Raw genomic sequence first — 25,534 nt, forward strand, 5'->3', positions numbered from 1 at the left:
AAGCCACCTGGCCTAAAGCAGTTCTCATGACTAGTTTTGCAGGTATTGCCCTGGTGGTAGAGATTATGGGGCTTGGGCCAGAACTGGATTTTGCTATGGTAGACTTGATACAGAGTTTTAAGTCTAAGAGCTGAATTAATTCTCTCTCCCTCCCTCAAGCAGGCAGTGTTTCTATCTATGCTGAGTTATGCAGCATGAGACAGGGAAGTCTTTATTTCCTGGTTTCTTAAATATGTCTTATCATTTTGTTTTACTAAAAGCAGGCTCTATGGGCTCTTCATGGATTTCCTTAGCTCTTGAGAAGGTAGTTTGGTATGTGAATAGCTATTCAACTACGTCTATTTGCAGGGAGATGATTTCTGAAGAATCTTACTTAGCTACTATGTGGTCCACCCTCCTGTTCTGTATTTCTTAAAGTCAAGCCTATTACATGCTCATAATTATTCTTACTCACTTGTATAAATAATTTATACTTGAATTATTTAACATCTATTTTCCCTCTGTCAGACATATTTTATTTGTTATGTAATAGCAAATTATTGGGATCTAAAATTAATGTGGGGATTGGTAAGATTTTTAAATATAGTTTTAAAATTATAAGAGTGATACAGGGACATCTATAGCACCATCTAATTTTATAGAGCTTAAGGAACTCTGAAAGTTTTTTTGGTTAATGGCAGACCTGGGACTCAACTGAATTTTAGCATAGTACTTTTGTGTCTTATGTTGACATTTGTCCCATCGTATATACCTCTTTATGTACATAGAAGGGATAGAGTGGTTGATTTAAAGTCTAAGCAAGTTTGTAATATCAATAACTAAAAGATATGTTGGACAAATTGCATTGATGACAAAATGATATCCAAATTACATTTATATTTATACGGGGCTTTGATTAATACTGTCTTACTAAATGAAAGGTCCAAGAAAGCATTAATTAACATTTTAAATTGTATCATTCTTTAAGTGAATTGCTGAGCTTTATATGCATCTAAGTGCCTTCAGAAAAGCAGTCTTTTTATACTTCCTTGAATTTCTAATATTTTATTAAGGATATTTTAACTGCAATACTTGTTAATTCTATAAATTAAAATTGTGCAAGTGATTAGGAAGACCTCTTACAAAGGGGGAGCAAGTGCTAATGAAACTGTTTATTAATGTCTTTCATTGATTGTTCATTCAACCTGTAATTGATCCAGTTGTGAAGTGTAAGAGTAACTGAATTTTAACTCCAAATTAATTGTGGACCTTTCAAATTTATTTAGTTTTATTTTCAATTATAATATATTTCATTCTCTGAAAATTAAATAAACCAACAATTACAGAGCAAAAAACTAAAATTCTTCCTTAATAATTATACTATTTATTCTGACTGCCATAACAAAATACCCTAAGTTCTATGGCTTAAACAACAGAAATGTATATTTTGCACAGTTCTGGATGATAGAAGTTAGATATTGGGGGGCAGAAATGGATAGGTTTGGTGAAGGCTCTCTTTCTCCCTTGCAGATCAAATGCTCCCTTCTTGCTATATTCTTTCATGGTGGGGAGAGAGAGCAAGCAAGATCTCTGGTATTTTCTTTTCTTATAAGAACATGAATCCCATGATGAAGTCTTCACCATCATAAACTCACCTAAACCAACTTATCTTCTAATGGCCTATCTCCAAGTATCACCACGTTGTTTATAAGCTACCCAGTTTATGCTATTTTTGTGAATAAGGAAGTATGATTCAGAAGGGCAGAATCCAAGAGCCCAGAGGATGGAGCCAAGAAATCTAATGGAGTTTTTCTGTCTGAAGAATTTTAAAATTGCTTAAGGTCAGTGACTCCTTTTATTTTTTGAACCAGAATGTCTGAAAGTGTTATCCTATGCCTATCAAACCAACATATGCTTAGAGCAGATAACTTGCTATTTTAGTTTCACACATCTAAAGATGGAGACAAAATATACTGTAAGAAGGATTGTACTCAAAGTTTTATCTATACCTGATTTAGATTAATAAGGTGATTAGATTTGGGACTTCAGAGATAATGAAATTTAGATGCAATTTTGAACTTAACGTTGTAAGGAGATGAAACCTTTGGGGATTATTATGGTTTGGGTCTTAAATGTCCCCATTTAAGCTCATGTGTTGAAGGATTGTTCCCCAATGTGCAATGTTCAGATATGGGGCCTTTGAGAGGTAATTGGATCATGAGGCCTCTGATCTCATGAATGGATTAATACATTTGTGGATTCAAAGCTTACTGGGTTATGGAGAGGTGGTGGAAACTTTAGAAGGTGGAGCCTAGTTGGAAGAAGTAGATCATTGGGGGTGTACACTTGAAAGGGTATATTTTGTCTTTAATTCTTCTTGTTCTCTTTCTTTTTTCGCTTTTTGGGCATCATGAGGTGAATAGCTTTTCTCTAACATTATGGACTGCCACACTATAAACCCCAAAGCAAACAGAAGTGACCATTGATAGAAACTTCTGAAATTATGAGCCAAAAAGAAATATTTCCTCCTTTTAAGTTGTTCATCCCAGTATTTTTGTCACAGAAACAAAATGCTGAGTAACACAAAGACCTTGGGAAGACATAAATGTATTTTGTACAGACAGACCACAATTTAACAATGGTTCGATTTATTATTTTTTGAGCTTTTATATTTGTGTTTGTTCTTCATTTAAGGTTTAAAACACTACTGTAATTGAATATTAAAACAAAAACAATAGCAAGTTGTGAGATATTATGATTATAGTCCTTCATTCATTCATTACTGCATATAAAATGCTTGCAGCAAGTGTTATTCACTGACCTGCATTAAGAGGTTTGATGCTGAACACTGCCTCTAGGATGACATTCATCAACCTCATATGCTTCTCCATTATAATGGCACTGTCTGTCCTTATTTGGATCAAAGTCCACTAGTTATACCTGATCCATTTCTTCAATCTCTTCTACTTCCTTCCTCTCAGGTAGAAATTTTTTTTATCAAAGAAAGTTTATCAGGAGAGAGAAAGCATTTTTTTCAGGAAAGTTTATCTCAAACCTGATAATTAGGTGACCCTTTTCGTGTGGTCTATGACAAATTAGCCTACCTTCATTTGGCACATATTTTATATCTCCCTGCTTGACAATCTGACCTGGATGAGGGGTGATAACTGTGGTTTGGTTATCAAGAGTGAATATGGACCTTTGAAAGCAACATAATGCTTCAACCAGCTGTATGTCTGTATACATGTTTTTACATTTCATGGAATAAAAACAGCATGGTCCTTCAGATCTAAGACAATGATAATATCTCCTGGCTCCAGTCCTTGCTCTTGGTCCTTTCACCATGGAATGTTATCTTCTGTCTATTTTTCATGCCTTTATCAACATGAAATTCTAGAATTTTCTTGTCTCTATTATCTTCCTTCCTTTGCACCTTTTCACCTCTCTTTAGGACTGATCCCTTTCCCATGGCCCTGGTGCTCCATGAACACAGACTGAATTTGCTGAACCATTCCAGGTTCTATCTGATGAATTCTTACTTGCATTCCAGCTATTAGGACAGCACTCTACTGATCTTTTCTTACCATGTCAACCTTCACATTCATCACAAATCACATTCTTTTCCAGTTTTATTGTTGCACCGTTATATAAATCTTCAAAGGTTACTAAGAGCTGATATACAACATGTTTACCTCTCTTTCTTCTCTGCATCCTTCCTCCTCCTCCAAAAAACAGCAAAGATGTCCATGGGGGGCCCAAGCCACCACCTGCCCCACCTCTTAATTGCATGTTCTCCTCCTTTGTCATATAATTCCCTTTTCTTGACAGCAGAGAAACTCCATAAGCTTGAGAAAGCTGTTTAAACTTTTCTCTTTCATTTGGATTCTTACCAGGGTGGTACTTCAAAGCCTGTTTTCTATAAGCTTTTTTTCAGTTTTTGCTGAGTGGTGTTGGGTTTGACCCTCCCAAACATAAGAGTAACTGGTTTCTTTCACCATTTTCAATAGCTGGTGAGTGGGCTAGGGCTGGTGTGGGGAAATAGGAAAGAGTGCATAACTGTGTGTAGCTGAGGTAGCCAATGTTCCTGCACTTCTCATGGAGTTTCTGGAAAGTTCCACCTCAACTTTACAATTTTTTTTTTACTTTACAATAATGCAAAAAGAGATACACATTCAACAGAACCTGTACTTTGAATTTTGATTTTTTTTCCTGGGCTACAGATATGCAGTATAATACTCTCATGTGATACTAGCAGGAGCCATGGCTCCTGGTTAGCCATGCTACACACAAGGGTAAATAACTGACACTTTATTTCACAGTGCATTGTGTTGCTGAGCTATATAATATTTGGTGTGTTAGGTATATTAAATGAATTTTTAAATCATGACATTTTCAACTTGCAATAGGTTTATTGGGATCTAATTCCATCAATTTCTAAAAAATATTTAGAAAATTATTGTTGAAATATAAGACAAAAGTTTACTTAAGTTTACTTGATTAGAACACAGAGCCATATAAAAACCATTATTATTTATCAGAATAATAGTATGGTGATCATATAGAAAATTTTCTTTTCTTTATTTTGTTTTATTTATTTTTTTGGTCGTGGAGATTGAAAACAGGGTTGCTTAACCACTGAACTACATCCCAGCCCTTTTTATTTTTATTTTGAGATAAGGTCCCACTAAGTTTCTTAGAGCCTTGCAAAGTTGGTGGGGTTGGCCTCAAACTTGTGATCCTCCTATCTCAACCTCTGGAGTTGCTGATATTATAGGCATGTGCCTTTGTGTCTGACTAGAAATTTTCTTGCAGTAGAATTATACACAAGTCACCTTCTCTAAACTGGAAGCTTGATAGCAGTAACAGATATCAACATGTAAATCATATTAAGATAGGCTATGATACTTAAATAAGAGCGTTCTGAATTCTGAAAGATTGTGCAGGAATATATTTAAGGACAAGTCATTTCCATCTGTGTAATTTAAATTGTATTGCCAATATGTATTTTAAACTGCTTGTACTAGAAAATTAATCAAAGAATCTTGTGGGTGTTGGCCCACAAGTACAGAAATGTGATGAGACACCATATTTATTTTAGCCCTTAAATCAAGGTTATGAGGCTCTTTTAAGTATGATACTGAGTTTAATGTGTTAATATTCCCCCCGACCCCGACCCACCACCTGCTTTTTTATAAAGCAAGCTTGCTTTATAAATGGGATCCTTTCTAAATTTCTTCCACAGGGGGAAATAAAAGTAGTTTAGAATTTAAAACAAGCCAATATTTAGAGGTTCACACAACATATTTAACCAGGAAGCCAAATCTTAAATTTAAAAACTTTAATCCAATTATCAAGATATTGGCCTTAGACCACAGTCAAGTTTCTTTTCTCTTCATTTTGTTTGTGGTGGTGAAATAAAGCTTGTGGTAGATAGCTTTCTGGTTGATTTCTTAGCATGTTTTCCCTTGTAAGTCTGTGTATATGTGTGTCCTATAATGGGCTTAGGACTTGCACAAACTGGGGCAATTTTATTTGGAACTCAAGGAGCTGGGAGACCCCAGTTACCATCAAGATTATATATGTTAACATTAAAAAGTGTTCAAATGTTACTGTCAAAACTTTTATCATCAGATACTGGCATTAGTTGAAAGTTCAGCTCAATGGAAACATTATCCCTTGCAAAAGGAATAGCACAGATTTAATCTTTGCACTCTTGACAAGTTTCAGACGCTATAATCCAATTTGTGAGGGCTTTTGAAAATCATACCCAGTTCATCTTCCTCCTGTCTCTAAATCTAATTCCAACTCTCATATCATTTCTTTTCTTCTCCTCCTCCTTCCTTTTTCTCTTTCTCCTTCTTCTGAATGCCCTACTCTTAACTCTCTCTGTACTTGAAAATAAAACACAGCCAGATTTATCGTCTCTGCTATAGGTGGTCTGTTAATTACAGTTCACTGTTCCTTAAAGGGAAGCTGCTGGTTGGATAGCCATGGGGGAACATAGTTATATTTCACCATGTCTTTGATATCTCATTGGAAATTTAATACAAAATATTCCAGGAAGTTTGTACTTTGGACACTGGTTTGTTTTCTCTTCGGGATCTGTGAGCAGACATCTGGGAGCAAGGGGCTTACTACCTTGTTTGCTTTTAGCAACTGTACAGTGAAAGCAGTTTTAAATATAAAGGAGGTTCTGAGTTTTAAAATTTTCACTGAAAGAAAAGCTTTTTACTTTTTGCTCTGACCTACTTAGACTTTACCAAGAGACATTGCTGGAAAAACAAGAACTTTCCTTGTCTCCTGTTGAGATGCCAGAAAAATGATGAGAAGAGCACACCAGGTCCATTTATAAAGTCAAACCCTTTTAAGCCACAACCAACATCATTCAATCCACTTTTCAGACTTTAGGAATTTTTGTAAATTTACAGAAACTTTTTTCTACATGTAAAACATTTCTCCAAACTCTTAGATTCTAGATTTTTATCATTTAGTTTGCTTTCTCTTTCCCCATCCCCCATTTATGTATAAATGTTTATATATTAAATATGTATATAGGACTTAGCTAGTTTATTTGAATATCATATTAAGAAATCTTTTGAAATGTCTAAAATAAAATTCTGGCTACAAATATCTTGTTTTTGGAGTTGGATATGCCATTGATATACTCTGAATATCTTGAAATAATTGGAAATTAGATTTCCTTCAGTGATATATTTGTTCTACCTAACTTTTCTGTGCTATCAGGTATTAAAAATAAGGAATGACTAATGCCATATTAAGATAAGGTAAATACATATTTGGAAAGGTTTTTGTTTTTTGCAACTGAGGGAAAAATTGGCGGACTATGTTTGGGTGAATACTGTGTATTTTATGAATTCTTAAAGTCTTGAATTTTGCTGATGAAAAAATTTAATTTGACTCAATATTATTGGTTCACCTGGTATAAACTGTGACAATCCCACCTTGTTTCCCCCCAAATTTCCTGTAAGTTACACAAATTTCTCATGTTAAAATATTGCTTTATAATAATTTTTTAAAAATATTTTTTAGTTTTCATACTTGGAAACAATGTTTTTATTTTATTTATTTTTATGTGATGCTGAGGATTGAACCCAACACCTCCCACATGCTAGGTGAGTGTTCTACCACTGAGCCACAACCCCAACCCCCTCACCACCCACCTCCCCTGCTCTAATAAAAATTTAATAACATTTAACATACATGGAATGCTTTCATGTGATGGACATGTGCTAAGCAACTTAACATTATTTCATTTAATATTAGTACCTCATGTAATAGCTTTAGTAGATAAAGTTAGTTCTGTGAGGTTAGGCGATTTGACCTCATGGCTAGAAGATTGTGCAAATAGAATATGACAATAACAATTGCTATAACATTAACACTTTTTAAATTAACACTTTTTGAAGGTTTGGCACTTCAGTCACTAGCCACATTCAAGTGTTCAATAGCCATTTGTGGCCAGTAACTACCAGACTGAACAATAGATTACAGGGCATTCCAATCACCACAAAAAGTTCTTTTCTTTCTCTTTCTCCTCCCGCTCCCCTCTCAACCACAGAAAGTTCTATTGAATAACACTGCTCCAAAGATTTTATACTAATATTTCCCAATGAAATTTTAGTGAAATATGTTAATTCCATGAAGAAATTTGGGAAACACACTTTATTGGCAACACATAGCCTAATCATTGTTTGGGTTAGATTTGTTTTGCTGATGGCTCTCTCATTAATTTTATTTTTATTTATTTAAATTCTGAGGGAGGGAAATTTTTTATCTTATCCCTAAATTCTGAGGAATTTCCTTGTTTTGGATCTGTGACTCCTTTTGCATGGGTTACATAATTCCTAATAATTTACATTTGGTTATGTTAAGTGGTTAAAATATTTTCAAGGAGACAAGAAGTAGAAGAGAATTAAAAATTCAATCTAAAAATTGGAATTCTTCCAATAAATAAATTTACAGGTTTCTCTGCTAAGGAGAATAATGCTGCTTAAATGAACCATTTTCCCTCATTGCAGTCTCACTATTGTCTAGCGATTTAAAAATAACCTTGTCTTTTTGAAATGGTATATGTTGATCTATTTTAATGTTGTTTCAAGAACAAGATAAACAAGAAAGAATATTCTTCCTTTGAATCTCTCTCTCTCTCTCTCTCTCTCTCTCTCTCTGTCTCTCTCTCTCTCTCTATATATATATATATATGTTGGAATCATCATTCTTAATTTCTTAACTTTAAAATATTAAATAAAAGAAAAAAATGCAGCTTATTGCCCAAATGCTGACATTCTGGGTACCTGTTGGATTTATTCCAATTTATGAAGGTGCTCTGAATGATAAATTCAGAATTGATTGGATGTATTTCAGATGGAGACTTGTTTCTATGGTAACATATTGGGCTTACAGACTAAAAGACTATTCTAAACAGCATAAACTAAAATTGCATATGCACAGGATGAGTCTTCTACTTCCCTATAAAACTCATTTAAGAAAACAAAAAAGCCAGAACAATCCAAACTCAATCCCAGTTGTCTATAATGATTACCCATACAGGTTGTTCTACCCAGCCCTGGAAATTATCAGTTTCAGAGCCAGTATGTGCTCTCTGTAAGGAGGGGGATTCTTATCAGGTCAGTGCTGGAGTCCCAGGTAAGAAAGTTGCTACTGGTAAGTTACCTGTGACAGCACCTTTCCAGAGGGTGTGAACTACAAGCATAAGTCAGGGGTAAATCAACGATACGAGGATGGAAAGGGGTAGTTCAGGAACCACAGCAAAAAAAAAAAAAAAATAAAAAGACTGAAGAGAAGAATTAGACTTGATATGGAGAAGACACTGGCAGCAAAGGAAAAAAAAAAAAGAATGGGGCAATTCGGGACCATGATGGTGAATGTGGGGTTTCTGAGGAAGATAGTGCTGTATTGTCCTAAGCCTCGTTTGGAGAAAAGAATCATGAACTATATATCTTACTGTGGAATTTCACTGCCAAGTCAATACTGGGAAACAATTTTCCATAGGTCTTACATTTTCACACATCTTATGAGAAGGGGTATTGACTGTCTTTGTTCATATTATCTTTTCAAGCATGTCTTATAGTGAAGCTTTAGAAGATAGTGTCTTTGTATGCAACAAAGTCAAATTTGCTTATTCTATAGTACAATAAATATATCTCCCTCCACAGCAAAGTCTGAAAGGTTTACACCCATTATAAAACATTTGGTTTTCCTAAACTCTTCTGCAACATGCCTCATTACCTATGAAGGTATCATTTAACCTTCCTCATATCCCTCTGTGGGAATTGAGCTCAGACTATAGGTAATTATACTCTGGTTTACTATGAATAAAAACAAAAACAAAAAAACTTTCCTTTTGTCTCTAACCCAGGAATCTATGTCTCCTGCCAGCATCCTATGAAGCAATGGTTGCCTGTCATGTTAGATTGCAGTTAGGGTAAAATCTCAGATCCCTTTACAGTTCTCAATTGTCAGTATGGTTTGAAAATGTCCTCATCTGTCTCACCTCAAGCGATGAAATACTTTAAAAAATAATATAACCTACAGCATCAACAAAACCTGGGCTTCCATTTTTCCAAGCTCACCTGATTGTAGGGGAAATAAGGTAGGTAGAGCCCTTGACCCTTTGACTAGCATCTCTGGCTGTCCTATTTTCCTAGTATTTCTAGTTTAAGAGGTATAAGCTATAAATAGTAATATATATATATATATATATATATATATATATATATATATATATTGATTTTTTACTGGATTTTTATACTTAATAATAGTGCCTATTTTTAATCTTCTCTATTTTGTTGATTTGTTTAATTGGCATAATTTTTATCGTCTGTGGACTATATTCTTTCATATGGATACTGATAACTATTTTGAACTGGGTTTGATTTTTTCCACTCTTGCTTAGATCTGGCTGCTGTGGCTTGATTGGGTGTGACAAGCTCATCTTAGGAGAATCTTATGACAGACAACTATTCAACATGCGGAGAAGATACTTATGTGGGGAACAAGAAAGATTAGAATTTTAACTATAAAGTCAAGACTCTTTAAATATATAGCAGCAAAGAAACATTCCAAAATTACTTTCTGTTTTGTTCCTTTGTGGAGGAACAAAATAGATCTGACTCAGTTTGCTACTAGCAGATTCAAGGTGTTTTAGGATATTTCAGCCTGATTTTAACTTATTTCCCATTGGTGAGATTTTCATAACATCAATCCATGATTCTTTCAATTTATTTCTATTCTAGTTCCCTATTCCATGCCGTTATAGCTTCTATGTTTCTAAAATAAATGATGCTTATAAAAGTTTCTACAAAATGGAAACTATAAAAAGCCCCTTCTTCACTCAGTTTGAGAGTTATTTCTGTTCTCTTCACTCTCAAGTTCCTTTGTAACAATGTGACCTTTAAAAAAAAAACACACACAAATTAGTAGTTTTAATTTGAAATTTATTCACACTACAGAAAAATGGGAATTCTAATGGTGTGGGCAATTAACTTGTCCATTTGTGCCCAATCTTGTCTTGCTAATGTATGATGATTAGTGTAAACAAATAAATAGCCTAGGTAAATAGGAAATGGGACTTATAATTTATAATTGCACCAGTGTACTGGCTTATTCTTTGTATTTAAAGGCACAAATTTAGCTTTTAATCTATTGAACTGAATTTATTCAAAAGCAGTATTTTTAAAATATTGTTTTAGTTGTAGATGGACATAATATCCTTTTTTATTTATTTTTATGTGGTGCTGAGTATAGAACTCAGTGCCTCACATGTGTGAGGCAAGCACTCCACCAATGAGCTACAGCTCCAGACCCCAAAGCCATATTTTATTATTCATTTTAGAGGTTTTTTCTGTTTATAAGGCTTAACTATTCTAAATATCCATCTGTTATTTATGAGTTCTAAGAATAATGAAGCTTACATGCTATTTTTTTCCATCAGAAGATGAAATAGAACATAGCCAAAGAAGGATCACATCTGCATATTTATTGAACAAATTAAAAATAAAGAACACTCACTAAAATTTTCAGGAGCTTATCAGTATTGCAACTGCAAAATTAATTAAGCTTTTCTTCCAGGTTATTCTTTTCATTTTTTTCTTCTTATAGTGTAGATGATATATGGATTTTAAAAAATCTGACAACACTCTCAGATTGTGCTAAATCCATAAAGCATTTAATTTAAAGTAAAATAAACTACCCCCTGCCAATTGTTTCATATTCTTAAACAGCTGGTTGAAGAGTTCCTAATCTCAACTGTTCATGCCTACAAACAGGAGTTTAAGATGCTCTGAGGGTCCATTTAATTTACACATAAACTTCACAGAAAGTCATTATTGCTACCAGGAAAAACTGTACATCTTTTAGAGAATATCTAATCTAGAAGGACTAAATTACATCCATTATGATCTATCACAAGCAGCTGTAAACACAGCCAATGTCCATTTCTGACAGTATTAACACTTCAGTGGTTTCTCATTTCCACACTGACATCAAGACCACATAGGTTTTCTTCATTAAAAGACTTACAGAAAGATGGGAAATGTGCTATGCCCAGATCTCCTTTGGGGAAAAGATATTATAGATAGGAAACCAAAGATATCTTAAAGATATTTAATTTTTTTTCCCTTGATTTCAGCCGTGTTGGGTAAAACTACAGCATTAGAAACTTTGGATATAATTAAGAACCTGATAATTTTAGAGCTGGTTGTTGATTTAGTCACTTGTAAATCTGTAGTCTGACCACACCTAAGAGTATTAAATTTAAAAAAAAGAACTTAAACTGAAGAGGGGGTGAAGTAAGAGCACACATTAAAAAAATTAAAGGTCTGTATGCAGCATTCACCTCTCTACTCTTCTGCTGAGAGATACACATGCAGATACTGATATTAGCTGTCACATATTGTCGAGACTAACTCACATTAATACTGATGGATGCCAGTTCCCTTTCTCCATGAGTAGAGACTAGAAGGAAATCTTCTTGGGTTTGTACTTTTCTAAGGATCCAATGAAAGGCAGCATTTCATAGAACTGGCATGTAGTAAGACATTGGGAGCATACAAGAATGTCAAGTAAAAAGCAGCAAGCATGAATTTCTTTAGTAATATTTTAAAAATTATGTTGGTCTAAAAATATCTGCTGATTTAACTGAGATTTAAATTTAATAATGTGCTGAGAAATAATCTTCCTAGGTATGACTTAAATTATAAATCAATTTGTGGCACTTTTCAGATAGTTCCTAAATAGCAGTTTTAGCTTGCAGGATAAATCAAAATACAAAAATTTAAGGAACAAATCATTTATATTGGATATTGTTACTTGCTGGGAGGAGAAAGAATTAGGAACAAAATATTTCATACATATGAAAATTCTTTTTACCTAAGGTGGTATTATTTGAATATTTGACAGGATGTTATAAAGATTCTTATGAATTTGACCTTGGGCAATTTGTAATCCATCAGTTAGCAGCTGGTTATCTTATTTCTACCCTACATTTGACTGGATTCATATAGACTCTGGAATTTTGTTATATTATAACTTCTATGTTTTATTTTTGCTTTTTCTTCAGTTTATAATAGAATCTCCTCTATGTAGATTTTCTTAACATTTATTATGGTTGTTGGACTTCAGAATGCAAGATGTAGAGAATGAAATAGACTGTATGCACTTTTTGGAGTTAGACAGAACTAGACCAGTCTCTATTAGAGACTCAGTTTCTTTATATGATAATATTGGGACAACAGTAGTGACCTTACACAATGTAATTTCAGATAGCACATTGAAAACACAGTGGGAACTCTTACATGGTGGCTTGTGAATATTAATCTGGTCTTCTTTATCATCCATCATTTATCAATATCAGGGAAGAACAATTGATATGAAGATTGCACATAATAATCCAAAGTCTACACCAGACTGGATGCTGATTCTGGTTGTGTTTAGAGTAACCAACCATCTCTATTTGCCTGGGATTGGGATGGGGAGATAATTCCCAGGATATAAACTTTCAATAACAAAACTGGGAACATAACAGGAAATTTTGGATGAGTTGGTCACTCTATATATTATTGAAGATTAAATGTAATTTTTTTTTTCCAAAAACCTGTCTGTGACCTTAAACCAGGGTTTTACAAGACAAAGCTGAGCCACTCAAACTGTCATAAGAATTGTGTTTTACTGCCTTCTGTGCATAGCAGGAAAAAAAGTCCTGGCTCCTAAGATTCTAAAAAGGGTCTTAATTTAGTTGACTAACCTGAAAAATGAGACCAACCTGGAATGAAAGGTAGCTGCAAATAAGACCAGGCAATCACGTAGAGATCATTGCTGTAGTTAGCCAATAATTAAGATTCTGGAATGTGACTTATCATAGTTTGTGACTTCTACATTGGGGTGTGATTTTTTTTGACCAATTAATAGTTTCCACTATTACTTGGTGAAAACTTTTATTGTTTTAAATTTGAGCATTCTTTACTTTGACCTCCAGAACATTGATCTATGTGTACTTAGAAATCAGGAATTAAAATAAGGAATGGCCTTTCATATCCTAAAGCTCCCCATGTATCTGAGTGGGTCAAAGGCCAGCATTATATAATCTCTTTGAATAGATGATTTTTTTAAAAAAAAGTACTAAGTCCTATCCTAATTACCTTCAGTGGTAATATGCTTGTTTTGCTTTTTTGGTCTGGAGTCTTATTAGCATACAATTTCCTCTCGCAAACTACTTTCCTAGCTCATTAGCAAGTTTAGTGATGCCATGTATAGCTGGTGTAAGGATAACTAGGTCAGGTTGTTTGGTTTGTCCCTTGAGCAGCTTTGAGTGTGCTGTTTTAGTTTAATGTTTGTGTGCATGTTTGTAGAAAAGAGATTATTTGGTGATAGCTTTGACTTTATTTTAACCCCAGATTAAAATCCTTATCTTAATTAAAAAGAAAACTAGATGTAGAAGAATCCAAAGAGGGTGATGATATATGTAATACATCAACTCTAAAGTTTTCAGGTTCATATATTGTCTTTATACCTGTGGTACTCAACCAGGCTACATTTAGGATCACTGGGGTCAGGGTGAAGGATGGGGCATCTTATAAGAAATACTGATGCATAGGTGTCCATCCCAGACCAATTAAACTTGCATCTCTGTGGGCGGATCCAAGCATTTGAATTTTTAAAAAGATACCATGTGATCCTAATATGCTTCTTCTAACAGCTATTATGTCTCCAATGGATTAAAAAATTCAGAGGACAAATAGTTCCGGAATATCAGGCAATGTATAGAAGCTTCAATATAATTGGAGTCGAACATGCATTCTATTTTAAATTTCTCTTTCCATTCCCCTGGGAGCCCTCTACTCTCACTTCTAGGGAGCAGTGTGAAGAATGTGCATAGTTGTAACATCTTCTGTTTTGGAGGGAGTGCTAAATGTAGGTCCAACAAGGGACCTCATGTGGAGACAGACAAGATACTTTAGTCCTCCCTCCTAGTGGATCCTCCCAGGCAAAGTCCTACTGGACCTTCATAGCAACTTAGGAAAAGTACTTCTTAGATACAGACACTAGAAACTTACCCTTCCTTTCTTGAATTTTTAATGTCTGGTATTAAGGAAAGTAAAGTGAATAGTTCTCATAGTAATAAGGAAGTGGGCTGGGAATGTAGCTCAATGGTAGAAAAGCCCTGGGTTCCATCCCCAGTATCGTTTAAAAAAGAAAAGTAGGAATAAAGGGAAACATGTCTTTCAGGGATGCATTCATTAAGAGGGAATGAGGGGAAAGAGATTTGGAAAAACATGACAAACAATAATATAAAAAGTCATTTTTGCTTTCTCCTTACCTAAAAAATAATAACCCAAAACCAATCAACTAACTTCAGTAATCAGTAGATTGAAGGAAATTAAATTATTTTAAAATTAAGTGTAAAAGACTACAAGTTAATTCACAGCTCACCTTACCTTTATGAGAATGATGAGGAAACAAAACGTAGTAACCTCAAATGACTACTTGGATATCTAATGTTGTGACTCCCCAATTCAGGAAAATTAGAGCCAATGACAGAACCAACCATGTGGCTAACCCCAGAAGAGTTTCCCTGTTTTCTAAGGTCCAAGAGTAGTGGTGGTAGAAAATGGGATGATGGAAGAGGGGTGGAGGGAAGGAAAAATAAAAGACAATTATAAAAGTCCTGAAGGACAGTAGTATAGAGAAGTTTGTGTACTGAAAGCTGTACTTGGGGCAACATGAAAAAGGGTTTGGATTTTGTCAGATTTAATCTTTCCCCTTTAAAACACACACACATACACACACAAACAAAACAGGTGCTAGACGATGGGATTCCTATTCCCAATGAGGTACCTCTTATTGGAAAGTTTTTGTTCTTGTTTTTTACTTAGAAGAAACAAGTTAAAGACATGAAGTGTTCTCATATTTCCCCCTTTTCATTCTCTTTCTTTCTTTCTTTTGCTGTGCTGGGTATCAGACCCAGGGCCCAGCACATGCCAGTAGGTATTCTACAACTGAGCTAAATATATATCCCTAGTCCATGATCTCTTAATTTCCATATTGTTTTATTTTTCTGACTGCAAAAGTGATAATTTCTACTATAGAGAAGAGTCATAGAATATTATAGAAAGGAAAATTATAATCAACCTTATCCCTGAGCTCCTCCTATTTTGGTTCCAATAGTGTCCTTCCCTGTTTTCCATTTCTCTCTCTGCACTGGATCCTTTTGCTTAGATCACAAATTTCAGCTTCCCCATGTCTCAGTTTCATCATCATTACAGTGGGAATACTCTCATCTACCACTATAGCTAATATGTAATAAACGAGTCAATCAAGGTAAAGTTCTTAGAATAATACCCAGCATGTAGAAAATGCCATGAAGTATTATTTTATTTTTTAATCTTCTAAACACAAATGAATGAACAACAACAACAAACCCTTTTCTATACCCTGTCCTCCCCTAGTCACCTCCATGCTTTTCTTATCATTTAGCTCTCTGGCCTCTGTTGATATTGTTCCTTTCTCTTCCCATTGTGCTCAGGTTTCCGTCTTTCAGAAGTTACTAACTTACCATTATCCTTTTAGTGGGGTATGTTCCCGCTCAGCTCAATCTCCATGGTCACTAATTCTTCCCAGCATCCACCTGCCTTACAGGGCTGCTCAGTCCAGTGCCAGATCCAGTTCTTTTCACCTCATTTGAAAACAAAAATTCAGTCTAAATTCTGACCCTTCCCTTTAAGCTTTATCTTTTTTGGGGTGGGTACTGGGGATTGAACCCAGGGGTTCTTAGTCAGTGAGCCACATCCTCAGCCTGTTTTTATATTTTATTTAGAGATAGGGTCTCACTGAGTTGTGCAATGCCTCACCATTGCTAAGGGTGGCTATAAACTTGCAATCCTCCTGCCTCAGCCTCCCCAACCACTGGGTTTACAAGTGTGAGCCACCACACCTGGCTCAAGCTTTTATCTTTGAGTATTTAGGCCAAAGCCTTTCTGGATTTTTATCTACCCAGACCTGGCTAATTTCCAGGATGTACTTTCTTTGCAAAGCTTATCTTCCTATTGCCATTGTTGTTGGGTGAATGTACTTCCTACCAGACAGGTGACAATGACCTATTGTATTTATCTTTGTATCTCAAGAACCAGCATCATGGAGGTTTGTCAAATTGAGTTGGAGTCCTGAGAATATTGGTTAGGGTGTTTGCCACTCATTGTTCTGTGTTTTAATAATTAAGGTGTATGACTTCATTTCTCTATTATATTTGAAGGTTCTTGAGAATTGGAAATTTTACTTTTTCACTTTTGATTCGTATGCATCATTGAAAACTTTCCTGCATATGTTAGGTGCTTCTTAAAGATTTTTTAAAATTTATTTTTTAGTTGTAGTTATACATAATACCTTTATTTAATTTATTTATTTTTATGTGGTGCTGAGGATTGAACCCAGGGTCTTGCACATGTGAGGCGAGCGTTCTACCTCTGAGCCAAAACCCCAGCCCTCTTAACGATTTTTGAAATAACAATTATCTCTGCAGAGTGCTTTTTGCCTATAAAGCTCTCCCAAATGTATTGACTCATTGAACATCACAATGAGCCTCTCTGGAAAGTTCCATTTTGAAGAACAGAAAATAGGCTCAGTGGTGTTACAAGACCAATGAATGTACACATATTGGTGGAACAACGGCTCAAGTTCAGGTTCTCCGATTTTAGATGCCCTTGCTTTCTCTATTATTATCTTCCATCTCTGAAACCAAATGTAACATCATTTCACATTAATAATTTTTCCTGTGAGTGATCAGAATGGAGAACATCTGACTGGAGGTTCCAAGGGAATTTTGTAGAAGAGGTGGGGTTTGCTTGAGAAAGGCTTGGAAGTTTAGGGTCTGCAGTTTGATAGGCAGAGAGAAAATGAATAATTTTTTGGAAAACATAGTACATGGAGAGAAAATTCTTGTATTAAAATTAGTTTCACTATTTCTGATTTGAGAAAACAGCAGTACTTGGGTTTGGCAGAAAATGTTTATTTTTAAAGGAAACATATGAATTCCTACTATATGAATTATAGTTGAATTTGCAGCCAGTGTAACTCTTGAAATAGAGTAATAGAAATGACCATGGTGGGCTCCATAGGCAACACAGCAAAACCCTAAGGCTTTTAAAAATATTTCAATTTCTTAAAAAAAAACAAACAAAAAAACCCCTCTTATATGGTTATTTATAATCCAACAAGGGTCAATTGACTTTTGTTTTTCCTTCTTCTTTTTAAATAACTACTTACAATGACACACACCAAGGGTCTATCATTTAGCCTCTGGATATAATATGAAAGTTATTTATTTCTCACCTTCTGTGTTTAGAGTGTGTATTTATGGACAATTTTATTATGGTGTAAATCCGTAACCAAATGCTATTTCCCAATGTTGTACCAAGAGATGGATTTCTCTTGGTTACTTCTGTGATTCTTATAATAACATTTTACATGTTCAACAGTGTCCTGTTAGATAACAAAGCTGAAAAGAACATCTACAGTGATAAAAACCTTGTGGGCTACAATTTTTCTACATCTGCTTCTGAAACCAACCCTATGCAGCAGGTTATGGTTGGTGAGGCCAATAATTCTAGGACATTTATTCTTTTATTGCTTCCTTACTATTTTGTTCTACTTGACTGAAGAGGTTTCAGAAAATACACCATGTGCATGCTGATTTCTGTTTGAGCCGCAGCAGCTCCACTCTACATTTTTCCCTGTCTCCCTTTTGAGCGCCACTAGAGAGCTTATTTCACCGTTCAGAGCAACTTCAATTTCAAATCTTTTCCTTGCACTTAATGTGTCTTCCATTTTTGGTCCCGTGTCTTGATTCTTGCAGCCTGAATCTATCACTGAATATATACCCAAGATTCTTGGGGATCTTTATTTATGTTTTCTTTTAAAGTATTGCATATCTTTATTTACCCATTGGCTTTCCCCCAAGGATATGAAGGCCTTGCTATCTGCCTATGCTGCTGATCCTTCCTAGCATTGGAAGATTAGAAGCTTATTACTGACACTATTGGGGAGAAAATAATTGTAATTTAAATGGTAGCAAATACTTAGTTATATCCTAGTGAAATCATTTTACTTTTTTCCCTTGGCATAGCATCAGAGCACCTGATGTTTCTTGCATCTTGATAGAATCCTCAAACAAGAATAATTTGTGGAAAATAGAAAGATCCTCCCAGAACCATCATTCTGTAACTAACCCCTTTTTTTCACTGTGGCAAAAGGGTCAGTTTGATTTTCAGGAATAAAATATTAATGTGACAGGTACCTAATATAAGAAAATCAGAAACATTGTTAGACTTATTTACCAAATACAGTCTAATGATTCTAATTTTTCAAGATGGACACTCAAATAATATTTTCAAAAAGCTAAGTCATGCCTTAACTGTGTTTAAATATACTCTCCATGCATTTCTATGCCTCCAAGTTTTTGCTCACATTATTCCCACTGCCTTGTAACCCATTCTACCTTCTCTGCCTGCAAAATATGATCCATTCCTCCATATCAAGTTAAAATGTCACTTGTCTGTGAAATTTTTCTGAAGCCCTCTGGTCAGTATCAGAAACTTTACTTTTATATATCGGGAGCACTTTGCTAGTGGTTTAATTCTTTTGGGCATTCTTTTAGGTCAAAGTGTGTTTTAAGATTTGGAAGTGGAGTGCATCTATCTGTTCTTCCTTGAGGACAGGGATGTATTATTTGGCACTATACTTCAACTTGGTGTTGGTTGAAGTTTTGATTGCCTTGCAATATACAAAATGATTGAATGTAGTAGGTTATAAATAAAATGAGGGTGATATTTTAAATAATCAAGGCCCCTAAACTGTGAGAGTATAGAATCTGAGACAAATTTTGATATGGATAGGACCACAGGGGAACATAGGGGGAAAAAAACCTAAAAGTACGTAAAGATTTACCAAACACCCCTATGAGCTGAGTTGATCATAAAAAATTTATATAAAGGCTGGGGCATTGGACCAGGAGTGATCATATTTCACCTGTCTTTTATACACGAGGCCCACGATACCACTTTTGGTATCCTTTTTCAAATACCAGGAGGAGGGTCTCTCAGACTTAACTGGCTCAATTAGGGTACCAGTCGGTTACTAGGTGACCAATACAAGGGGCAAAGCTTCTTACCAACTCTTGAAATTCTTCAACTTGGGAGTTAATGAAGGGAAGAACATAGTAGTGAATTGTTAGCTGAAGAGGGAGATAAAAATGTACATCTGCACTAGTGCGTGCCTGTGTGTGCACTGTGTGTGTATTCAGAAAAGGACAAATTATAGGAAGAACATCATCTTTTTGTCAGAGAAACCCAAGTTTAGTATTGGCCTGCCATTTGGAGTTTCCCCTAGAAACTTATTTAACATCTTTGAGCTTCACTTTGAGCTTGTAAAATGGCAGTAACAACGAGTTTGTAGATCAAAAGAGAAAACTTAATTTTTAAATAGGAAACACAGTTCATGATAGAGTGGAGGTATCCCTTCTCTCTTTCCTCCTTACACTACAACTATAGAAAAAGTCCTGGAATCCCTAGGGAAGCCTTGGCCAGACTAGGATAACACCAGTCTGGATCCTGCCCCTCCTCTCTCACCATCCTGGTGTTTCCTGTCCACCTTTATATCCATACTGGTTCTCTCTGGGCTGACCACGCCTCGAATCACTATGTGCTAATGCTAAGAGCCCTTCGCTTGGAACTGCTTTAAGTCTAGTTTTTAAACAAAGGCTCCTGTCCATGTGTCAGTTGCTCCTGCTATTCCTGGAATTAGTCACAGTTTCAGAGATTTTTGAAATGAAAGTAAGGTAGGAGGCAGGACTTCCCTGTGGCTGAGCTTTGGGTGCCACCTTTGGGTGCCATGGGTGCCATGTCTATGCATGCCTTTCTGTTTAGTTGATTGGTTGTGAGTTTACATTCACATGGCTTTGGGTGAGAAAAATTACATCTTTTAGAAACCAAAACCTGCTGGAAAAATCTTCCCTATTTACTCAAATGCCTCTGTAGAGTTGTTTTCTCTCTTGAGGTAACAGTGGTTAAAATTAAAAGTTGTAATTTTAACTTCAAGGCAAAGTTCTTAAACCTGGGTTTGCTATTTTTCTTTTTTTCTATTTCCATATTTTCTACTTTTCTGTAATGGTCACATATTATTTCACTTCTGCAGTGAAGAAACCAATTCTATATGTATACAAATATGTATATGTGTATATATATATATTTTTTTTTAATAAATTCATAAAGGAACTCATTAGTAGGCATGGTCATTGTACACGCAAAGTGTTTTATAAGCAGCTGTTTTTGGTTCTGAGAGATTGTTGGAATTGCCTTTGTTCACAACTCTGGAGACCTGGTCACCTCTTTTGTCACTGAGTAATAGTGAACTCCTGTAAGTGTCTTTACCTGTTTCTTTTCCAGGAAAAACAGGATGATCAAGTCTGTCTTGTTGGGGTGAGGTGAATACAAACAAGACTAGGATTATTGAAAAATCATCAAGTATTGTGAAAGGAGTGGTATTTTCTTTTTGAGAGAGAGAGAGAGAGAGAGAGAGAGAGAGAGAATTTTTTAATATTTTTTTTTCAGTTTTCGGTGGACACATCTTTTATTTTATTTTTATGTGGTGCTGAGGATAGAACGCAGTGCCCTGCTCATGCCAGGTGAGCGCGTTACCGCTTGAGCCACATCCCCAGCCCCAGGAGGAGTGGTATTTTCAATGATGAGATGTGCCTGACAAACAGGCTTATCAAGAACAGTTTTGTAGGAGAAATAAAAGTGTAGCAGAGAGCTCAAGATGGGCATGTATAGGGGAGGAGGGCTTTCAACTGATTTATCTTGATATCCATAGATGGGGTTTTCCAGTAGTTGTCTGTATTGCCTAAAACAGTTTTTTTAGCATCTAGCAAAGCCACATCTTTATTTTTTTGAGGAGATCTAAATAAACCTCCATTTACTGGAAGAAAGTGGGGCTGAGTGGGAGAAGAAAGTAGAAGAGAGGAAGTTATGATAACATACCAATTCATAGCTAAAATTTATTGAGTGCCAGGTACTATGTTAAGCCTTTGTTTGACCCTTAAAGTATACCTAGAAGGTAAGTGTTTGTGTTATTTAGTTTTTACAGATCAGGAAACTGAGGCAGAGGGGTTAGTTACCTTTCCACAGGCTCCTAGCTAGACAAATGGCAGAGCTGATATTTGAAACTTACCAGTGTGGCTATAGAGCTTACCCTCTTTATCTTGGGATTGGCTGTGTTCATTATAAAGCTAAATTGATGGTAGTTAGTGTGGACAGAGTAGATGGCTCCTCTATTAGGGCAGAGTTCATTTCAGTTGTTCATTTATTGTTCATCTTGTCTTTCTTCAATAGGCTTTCATGAACAATCAGAGTGCATTATATTTGTGCATTTATTCTGAGAGTAACCCTAAAATGGAATCAATTATAATACTTCAATTTATACATATGGAAAATTACCAAGAATGGAATATTTGCATAAAATCAAAGTTCTGTACTTGACAAGGGAAAATCAAATTCCAGTCTTTGATTCCTTAGATCAGGTTTCATATTTCAGGATTGCACTGCCACCTAGTGCAGGGAAAATATTTTCCCAGTATGTAGAAGCTAATGAAAGCATACACAATTGCATGGGGTGCAACGTAAAACTATACATATTTAGGGGTTCTTTCATAAGAGACAACCTTTCAGAATTAAGGCACTCTTAATATTTTATTTATGAAGTTAACATGAAATTCAGGAACACAATTTTATTAATATATTATTAGGTTGATATATGATTGTAGTGCAGAAAAGACAGGTTCCTATACATCATTTTGTAAAGTAAATTTCCTTTGTGGATGTCCAGTAAAAAAATTATTGCATTTTTTAGGGTTTTATTTTATTCTATTGGTTCTTCTTAGTTCTACATACAATTGCATTTTTTTTTTCATGAACTCAAAGTTATTAGGAGGTCCTGTGGATTCAACTAATAATTATTTTAGAAACTTCTTTAGCAAATACTTATAATACCATTTATAATAAAAGAGCAGTGGTTTAATGAGTTGAAAACATGAGCTGTAAGAGCAGCAGTTCTCAGTAGACTGGAAGAAACTGCAGAACCAGAATCATCTAGGAGCTTGTTAGAAATGCAAATTCTCAGATGCATCTTAGATCTCCTGAATCAGAAACTCTGGCAGTGGAGTCCAGTAATCTGTTTTTAACAAGCCATCCAGCTGATTCTAACTTAGCTTTGGTTTCCACGGTTAGAAAGACAAACTTTACAGTATGTAGAGAAACATGCTTATGGGCCAGTAGGTACAGTTTATTGGAGGGAGCAAAAGAGGCTTAAGACATGAATCAGATGCTATAAACTTGAAGACCCACAAGGCAGCAAATATAGCAACAGCTCCTGGAAGCACGTGTGCTGTGGAGAGGAATTGATTTTTCTCTTCCTTGGAGAAATGGAAATGCTCATATTTTAGAGGAAGCAGAAGGTACACGCTGAAAGCCTTGGGGGTGGGGAAGGTTTTCCTTAACATGTTTTTGTGTTATTGTTCCATGGTGAGAGCACATTTATTGGTGAGCGATTTCACAAAGAGATGGCTATCACCGTGGGGCTCTATTTGCTTGCTATAGATGATTAGGCTACAATTACAAGTATAGAACCAAAATAAGGAGATTAAAAATAGAGCTTTGATTATGCTGAAATTTCTTTACAGTAAAACTGAACCCAATGCAAGTCTGTGGGAGTCCTAGTTTTAGCAACTCTCTGATTGTTAATCAGTCTCTCAGCCAGAGATTTCTATGATAGATTTCAGGCTCTAGCTGTGGCTAATTTGCAGCATCCTCATGCAACTGATATGTGCCACTAGGCATTTTGGGTATTTTATTTTTAAAGATAAACACAACAAAGCTTAATGCTAGACACCATTAGGAAGCTAGTTTTAAAACGCTTCTTTATTTTTAATCTATAAAGTAATAAAATACAGGGATCATGGCATCTTTGATTAATGTTATCAGCTTATGGTTACTGTACTCAAAAGAATAGTTTCAAAATATGTAGTCATTTTAAAACTAAGGAACTTGTCCTACTATTCTATGAGTTTTGTGGGGTGTTCCAAATATTATGTCCTGTATTAGGAAATAAGAGGGCAAATCTCTTGGCATTTCAAGTGTCTACTGTGTCTATTCCAATGTTTTTCAAACCACGGGTCACAATCCATTAGCTGGTTCTAAAATCAGAGTTGTTCATTGAGTTGTCCATCATCACTAAAAATGAAATAGAGTAAAAGAGAAAATAGAGTGCATGACATTTCCATGGGTATCAATTTTCGGAAACTCTTGCTTCAGTTGGTTGTATGTATGCGGACTGCTCAAATCCATTCAATCCATCCTTCAAGCAACATCAGAACCATCTTTATAAAGATACATCTTTAAAATAACTATTCTTGGCCTCAAACTCTTCTCCCAGTTTCTATAACAGTCTGAATAAAGTCCAACCTCTTTCTATGTTGTTCAAGATCCCTTATCCAGCTCCTTCCCCCACAGTCTTCCTACTTGAAATTTCATAAAACGACATCATCATCTACTTAGTTGATCAGCTCAAAACCAGATAACTCTCTTTGCCTCCCACCTCTTTCCAATTTACCCTGCCAGTCTTACCTCTTCCTTCTTGTCTGGTCTGAATTAAAATTCACCACTTTGAAGCAGCCTTCCCTCACCCCTCAATCTAGATCAATCTCTAAACCTCTCTGGAGCACACATTGCCCTCTTTATATTTTCTACTGGAGTTCCAACTGAGATTATCTTGTTCATTCTTGTGAATGTGTTTAGTATCTGTCTCCCACTGGTGTGCAGGCTCCATGGAGGCAGGGTCTTTCTCTGCTTATCTCTAGTGCTGATCAGCTCAGGATTCATGGTAGAAGAGACACCATTGGATAGTTACCAAATGGAAGACTCCCTGAACTAAACTAGTTACTCTCCCTGTGTTTTCTTCTACCTTTTTGTCATGACATCTGCTGTTTTCTCTGTCTGAATGTACTATACCCACTTATTCTCTTGGTAGTTTCTTTTCTTTCTTTCTTTTTCTTTTTTAATTGCTTTTATTTTTTAAATACATGACAGCTTGGTAGTTTCTTTTCATCCTTTGAGATTTTATTTCCTTTATGAAAAATTTCCTGACACTTTTGCACTGAGTTCATACTTGTCCTCAGTGATGCTACAATCATTTTATTCTTAATATTGCAATCATTTTTTTTCCCTTCTAGATTACCCTCAGGGCAAGGATGCTTTTTTGTCTCTGCAACTCCCAGCACATATCTGGTACATATGGTTATTCAATAAATACTTAAGCATTACTTAAGAAATAGAAAATAAAATTAATTCAATTAATTGAAAATAAAAATGAAAGAAAGTAAATGACAAAGAAGGATGATTATTTGTGATGATTCTCCCTGATATGAAACATGAGAAAATAAAATTTTTTATTCATAGCAAGAGAAAAATTAGTATGTGTATATATTCTGAAGAAGAGTGTGTGGACAGAGTAGGGAGATAAGGGGGTGAAGATATAACTATTCTGTATAAAATACTTATAAAATTTATTCTTTTAAATGTCAAGTTGTCTTAGTGCACTTAATGTGTTGTCACTGACCAGATTTCCTTTCCCCATGGCTTTTGAGCTGAGCTCTTAGGTAAAGTAAGGAAATGGTGTTAAGGAAGAAAAGGCTTCTGAAACTTTGATGAGGGGACAACCTGACCCAGTGTGGGCTTTGCTCACTGTTGTGAGCTTCTTGTATTGTGTTAGGAAATATAGTTAATAAAAAGTGGGATTGAGGAAGGGATGGAAAGTTTCCTTAAAGATTGTATTTTCCTTTGTTTCCCTGAATTTACAATTTTTTCTTAATGGACATGTTACTTGCCTTTCACCATCTTAAAACTGCCAACCTGGAAAAAAGCCAGATCACTGTGAGCAAACATATTTTCCCATCCATGCTTTTATCTTTTAT

At 35.3% G+C, this 25,534-nt stretch overlaps 1 pseudogene; it reads right to left on the reverse strand.

The window, feature by feature from the left end:
• Positions 1–2,805: 2,805 nt before the first annotated feature.
• Positions 2,806–3,977, reverse strand: LOC114086697 (dnaJ homolog subfamily A member 1-like; annotated as a pseudogene).
• Between the last annotated feature and the right edge of the window lie 21,557 nt (positions 3,978–25,534).

This window comes from Marmota flaviventris, chromosome 6, assembly GCF_047511675.1.
Source record: "Marmota flaviventris isolate mMarFla1 chromosome 6, mMarFla1.hap1, whole genome shotgun sequence".
Classification (NCBI taxonomy): domain Eukaryota; kingdom Metazoa; phylum Chordata; class Mammalia; order Rodentia; family Sciuridae; genus Marmota; species Marmota flaviventris.